This window comes from Solanum lycopersicum, chromosome 1 (genome assembly GCF_036512215.1).
Source record: "Solanum lycopersicum chromosome 1, SLM_r2.1".
Taxonomy (NCBI): Eukaryota; Viridiplantae; Streptophyta; class Magnoliopsida; order Solanales; family Solanaceae; genus Solanum; species Solanum lycopersicum.
This window is the reverse complement of record NC_090800.1, coordinates 72,030,693-72,038,023: the sequence shown is the minus strand read 5'-3', so window position 1 is coordinate 72,038,023 and position 7,331 is coordinate 72,030,693.

The following is a 7,331-nucleotide window of genomic DNA, read 5'->3' as shown; positions in this document are numbered from 1 at the left end:
CTCTGAGTCTACCCCACTGGATGCTGACATGGGACTTAAGATCACGAGTGACCTCAAGCTAATTCTACTGGCATATCATAAGCATAGTAAAAGACTTAAAATGGAAATATAACATATGAATCGTCCTCAAACAATGAAGACTCACCACTGATGTTGTTAAATCGGAGATCAAGAACCAATGTATGTGTGATGTAAGTGTTGAGGACTTGAACCTACATCATGAGTAGATGTAGCACAAAGTATACGTTAGTAGTTGAAAGGTATTGAGCATGCAAGATTGAATAAAGCTAAATAAAATATATAATTGAACAAACAAATAAACAATGATATAATCTGAACATGATAAGAATATTGAGGTATACTGAATATGAACTAAATTGAATGCAATGACCAAGTACATGACATGCTGAGACTGAATACCAAACTGTAAGTGATAACCTGGTCAATGCACTAGAATATCACTGTGGGAGCTACTAATAACCGACATAAACCACGTGAGCTAAATGTGGAGTCTGATGTATATGCCTCATCGAGAAGACCCAATATACCTTGCCAAGGGTGTAAAAGCATGAGAATTCGATGTATATGCCCCATCGATAGGACTCAATATACCTTGCCAGGGGTATAAAAACACGAATGATGTGATCACTTAGGCAGATGCCACAAATGGGATTTAACCTATGGGAGCACATAGTTATTGGACTATAAAGGTGAATGACCCTTGTCCAACTTGGTATTAAGTCCAACTGATTATGTAAATAATACATTTAATTTATTTAATACTTGATAGCTTAAAATATTGACTTGCTAACTGAAAATGCAACATTTATATACTAATAATGAAACATTCTTAACTGGAGCATGTGTAACTGAATAAACTAACCTAGCAAGTATAATTCATGAACTAAAAGAATCTGCACAACTAGGGTTCTTAGTTTCAAGGAAGAACTAAGTAATAATTCCACGAAAACATGATAGTCTTATTTGGATTAGTCTAATAGCTTAATCACAACATAAATATAAAATTCTAGAAACCCTAGATCTAAACATGATATTGAGAATCAAGAATCTCACTGAATTCTAAGGACGTAATGGGCGAAAGAAATCACTAGTAAAACCCACATACCCGGTGATGAAATTCATGATGAAATCTTTTCATTTTGGAGCAAGAATTTAAGAAATTTTTTTGCGTTCTTGGAAGGGTTGGAGTCATCTCTTTCTCCTCTATTTTTCTTTACGTTTGATGAATTTTTGGTGAATAACTGATTAGGTTAGGTTTTTAGTAGATTATTAGGCTAAAACTGACTAAAATTACATAATTTAGGGGTTAAACGATGTTGTTCAGGGGTCCAATGCATGAGGAAAATACCAAATAACCCCTAAACTAAAATATGCTAAAGCCACATACGAACTAATTAATGGTCCGTGGACTTATCCATAAACCGTCCTATCATTTGGTCGATTGTCTTCTAAGGATGGGTTCTATGGGGTAATGAGGGTCTCGACCTATGGACTGACCGATGATCAGTTCAATGATCCACGGTTCATGTTGTCAATCCATCGATCATCTTTGAGATGGGTTCTGAAGGGTCTCGACTAACGGACTGATCGACGATCCATGGACTGATCCACAATCTATCTTGTTTGTCTGTTGATTATGTTCAAAGGATGGTTTCTGAGGAGGGTTGCAGGTGGCCATCCACGAACCACCAAGATGGACTATGCCTTACCCTACGGTCAGTGGGTGAAAACTGTTGGTTGCATCTGTAACTTCTAGAAATGTGTTGGTTCGGTTTATTTTCTGATATGGGGTTTCACACTAGTCAGATATTGTAAAGTCATAAATTTAATTAGAACCCCATTTGTATACATATGATCTTTGGTACACCTCCTAATTCTTTTGTTAATATAAGGACTTAGCTACACTTCACTATTCTTCTAAAAAAGTTAGAATCTCGTTCTTGTACCTCTCACATTCATTGTAACTAATCTCTTAATTCATCACCTACTCTATGTCAAACCTACCACATTAGGTCAAACTAACATCATCATTCTCATGTTTTCATCTTTTTGGAAAAACACTCATCTCAAATCCAAGATTAGTGTTTATTATTAAATACGGACCTAAATATGACTGCTCACTTACTATTCTATCTTACAACTACTAGATAAATTTAAGAAACACTCGCACACTAAGATCTCATGATGATTAGGCAATCCTTATCTCTCAGTCTACATGCTTACACTGTATTGTCACATTCCATTTCACAACTTATGTACTATTTACCGTTTTGCTATACATCAACTCCTAATTAGTTCTACAACCCTCTCAATATCATAGGGTTCTCCATTTATAAATACTAAGCCTAGATTAGGTCTATCACCTCTTGAATACTGTACTCTTTTATTTAATAACTATAATTTATCTTCACTAACACAATGACACATCAACAAAAACTCTACCCTGGTTAAGGTATACTCCAACTTATCTTGACTAGTTACTTTAACACTATCTACTATCATGAAATCAACACAAACTCATCACTTCTTAGTATATATAGAAGGGAAAACTTCTTATTAATAACTTACTAGGTGTATGACTACAACAACATAATTTTCTTCATCAACTATCTTTCTTTCTTAGATTGCTATACCTCTACATGCATTTTTCTAACTTCGGGACCTTTTACTATTATTTCTTAAAACATCATAATTCATACTCTTATTTCAGGTGAAATTACTATCCAATCTATAAAAAACATTTCCTCATAAAGGCCTCAACTAAATCAAGGTTTAAATAAGAGAGTCTAGGATCATATCTTTCTTTTAGATTGAACACAAGGTTCATATCAACAAGAGTGCACTCTTTCAAATCTAAACACTTAAGCCTACTCACAGGTTCTTTCAAGCCCTTCTATAGTCTCATGACTTTCTGAATTCTTTTGCTGAGAGTACCTCATTTAATGGATCCATGATTTGCTTTTCAACTACCTTGAGTATGAGGGGTAGTCAAATGGATCTGGGAAATGCACGAGTTTGAATAAGTTCGTGATGACACAGTTCCATTGCACAATTCAGAGTATGAAAGAATGTTAAATTTTCTTAAGTGTCCGCAGTCCCTCATTTGTAGAATTAGGCTCCCCACAACCATAAATAAGATCATACATGGCATGACTTCATAGACACCTTAAGACACTTGAATTTTGTGCTCTAATACCAAGTTCTTCACGATCCGTCCCTATACCCTAGACGTGGTCAGCATTAGAGAACCATTGCTGGGCCTTAAGCAAATCCCCATCCTGATTGACTACAAGTGATAGATTAAATAAAACATACATAAGCATAAAATTAAAAAAATGTTTAAAAATAATTTACTGAATCTCAAAACTTCGTTGAATATACTGAGTATGAAACATACGTTTAGTGAAAGACTCCAAATTTTTTCATCTATGAAGCCTTTACTATAAAAAATGATTGTCAGGATAGAACCACTACTAGAAATTTGACTTACTGCAACGCTTATGTAGCAACGATTATATTATCGTAGCAATAGCTCACCTATTACAACGATTATAACCGTGGCCAAATATCCTTGAATCGAATAGAATAATTCTTAAAATAAACTGTTGCATCATCCTTATAAACGTCCCTATGGAGAATCTATAGCAACAAGTTTTAGAACTGTCGCAATAGATAACTCTATGACAACAGTTATTTTTAGAAAAATAATTCTGATTTTTTAGTGCTAAATATATTTCCCTCCTAAAAATATATTTCCATCCAATATAATTTCGCAAATATATTAGTCCCTTTTAAAAAAATGTAAAATAAAAAGAAAAACCCTTATTTCCATAACCTTTCATCCAAGAGCGATGTGAGAGCCTTTCTAAAGCTTTTGTAGAGAAAAACGAAATCTATAGGTGAAGGTGTTAGTGAAGGTGTTGGTGAAGCTCGTTGGTGAAGCTGCTGGTGAAGCTCGTTGAGAAAAACAATAAGAAACAACCAGCTCGTTCTTTTTGGTGATGTTTTTGAGGTTTCACTACAAATTCGTCTTAAATGTGAATAATGTTTAAGTTTTCTACGCTAGTTCATGATTTCTAAGTCCCTATTGAATTACTTTTGAAAAATCTTTAGGAATAATTCATGGGTTAGTCTTAGATCAATGTTATTTGCTCTAATATAGGTAGTGTATAGACTTCCCCTATTTGATTTTATGATATATGGTGAAATAGGAAAAGAAAACACTCTGAATTTGAAGTTAAAGTTGAGTATTTAGGGTTAAGCATGAAGTGAATTTAGGGTAAAAATTTAAGAGGATTTGGGACTGAGTAATGCTCTAGATTCAAAACATTAATGCTTTTTGGTTGTCTGCGCTATATGCAAGCTGACTCACTATGCCTAATGACTTTAAGATAAGCTAGATTTCTGTTGAACATACCCTCTTTATTGTTTAAGAGTTGTCTTGTCTTTATTGAAATGAATTTGATGGACAATCTTTGAGGGTATGGTAATAAAATATTTATTTGCATTGCAGAAGTCACAAAAGATACAAGAAGCCAACTCTTGGTAAAGTAGTACTGTAGAAGAATCAATTAGAAACCTTGATGTGTTCTCGTCTCAGTGTCGCTGCCACAAAAAGGTAATCCTTTTGACCTCTACTTATTTTAGCCGACATTTTTTTTGGTAATATGAAGCTTATTCTCCTTCGCTCCAATGCTTATTTTCTTCTTTGATTACTGTTGATGTCTAGTGATGGACTGTTTTATTTCAAATTGAGTGCGTCTGAGTTATTGGAGGTATAATCTATGCTCTTATGTTTGTTGTTGTTTTGTTCGTGAAAAATATGGTTTTAATCACTAGTTCCGTCAAATTTTTTAGTCATTTATGTTTTAGGAGTTATCTATCAATTTTATTTATGTTTAGTTAGCATGGTTTATAATTTTCTGGTTGGTTTACTGTTTCTATAGTTTGGCTTGTGTGCTTGCTTCCTTTTACACACCAAAAATCATTTGGCTTGATCTTCGGGTAGTTTGGTTTGTGCTTTTTTGTTTCTTGAGGTAAGACTTTTTGAATATTTTTGTGTTATTTTTTTTTGTCAAATATGGATTTCAACCAGAAAGAATCTGAACTGGAACTGGTCCAAAAACTATTGGTGTAGTAGTGGGCCTTGTTCATGCTTTTCTCTATAAGCTCTTGGGTGATAACATACTCAGGATCCATATAACCTAAATAACAAAGCAAAGTTCCCTATACATCATCAAGGTAATGAATTATTCTTGAATGTTACTCAATAAGTAGACAATTCCCCAACCTAGAGTTCCCTTGATCTCGGTTTTTACTGGTTCAAAGCAAATAGAACCATCATTTAAAGCATGAGCAAGGCCAAAATCTGCAACCTATCATATTACAATATTGAAAAGAATAATCTGTTGTGCCAACTGATTTTATAAAGCAGTAGAGAATGTTTTAGAGTTAACTTTTTACCAAATCAGCAGGCAATAACATAAGAAATATTTGACTTTCGTCCTTGTAAAAAAAAAAAGAAAACTAGGCTAACCCTTGAATTAATGTAATTTACCTTTGCAACAAAGTTTTCATCCATTAATATATTGCTTGATTTGTACAGAAGTGTTTGCAACATCAATATCTTCTTGATATCTAGTATGCCAACTGAAAGGAGTTGTACCTGGATCTTCACATATATTTAGAAGTCCAAACAAGAAAATCAGCAAATACTTTAATATGCAATATGTATTTGTCAACAATAAATAAGACTTTAAGATTAAGAGCTTACTGTGAAGCTTATCCTTTAGCTTCCATTTGGCATGTACTTATACATGAGAAACCTGCTCCATAATAAATGTTCAGTAACGAAAAGAAAATATTAATGTGTGAACTAGTTAATAGGTCACCTTACATCAAAAGATAGACAAAGAGAGAAGGTAGAAAAAATAAATAGAGAAATTTACAAGTATGATTCCCAAACCTCTCAAGCCTTTTAGTGCAAAATCCCCTTAGAGAAACAAGTTGACAATGATGTAGTTGAGCAAGCAGTTCTATTTCTCTGCAAAACTCATACTCATGCTTCTCAGAAACCTTGTTCATTCTTTTCACTGCTACCACGGAACCATCCTTAAATTCATCTTTTTATATGTCAAATCCTCTCTGTCCAATAACTATGCTGAAGTTGTTGGATGCTTTCTTTTTCCCCTTATAGCTGTATTTAGTAAGAAAAGAAGTTGTACCTGTGTGAATTTTACTTACAAATAAGTAAACAGGATAAGAAACCTAAAGAATCAATGAACAGATCTTGTAGTTCGAATAATACACAAATTGTCTAAAATAACAATAAATTAGCTTCCTGGAATATTTTTGGTGGATGTGTGAAGGATTTGGAAGCTATCTTATTAGTTTCATCATAATATTCCAGTTCTTTGCTTTTACTCCAAATCAGAAAAATTAAGATAAACAACATCACGACAACCACAACTGTAACTACTATGCTAATGACTGGAAATAATATAAGGTGGTAAGTATGGTTTTTTATGAGTGTTTATGCTTTTTTACGTGTGTTCATGCTTCTCTGTCTCACTGTTACCATATGGGCGCTGCAGGTCGAATCTAGTTACAAGAAACCTTGTTTTTGATACTAAGCTAGTAAAAATGTAAAATGTCAATAAAATTACATTAGATAATCACTTTTCAATCCTTTAACATAAACTAAGATGTGTTGGCTCTTATTGTAAACAATCATCTTTGTTACTATTTTAGAACACATGAAATGGTTTGCTAGAATTAAAATAAATGTATTGAATAGTTATTTGCTTGTCTTGATACAGCATGTTGCATTGTGATGTGACTACTTAAATTTTGTTCAAGAGCACGACCAATAAAATTGTACACTTTCTACAACTGGAATTTCTAAGGTAAGCAATTTGTTTGAGCTTGCCCTTATTGCTAAATATAATCTATGTTATTTTCTCTAATATAGGTTTGCCATATAATTTATATTCTTTTCTCTAATATAGGTCTGCCATATAATCTATGTTATTTTCTCTAATATAGTCTTGCCTTTTTGCTTTGAAATTTGTTTTAGCAAGCCTTTTGTTGTTCATTTGAATTAAGTTTCTTAAATGGTAGAATCCTCTAATAACTTTAACTTGTCAATTGTGATCTACTATTAACTCTATCAATTTTTGGAGTTGAATTGATATGAAGGTATGAGATTCGATTAATCTAAAAGTTCGAAAGGTTAAGTACTATCGATATTGCTTGTACTCATGAATTTATTGGATTTAATGTTTTTCTGATGTCATGTAGGATATATATTC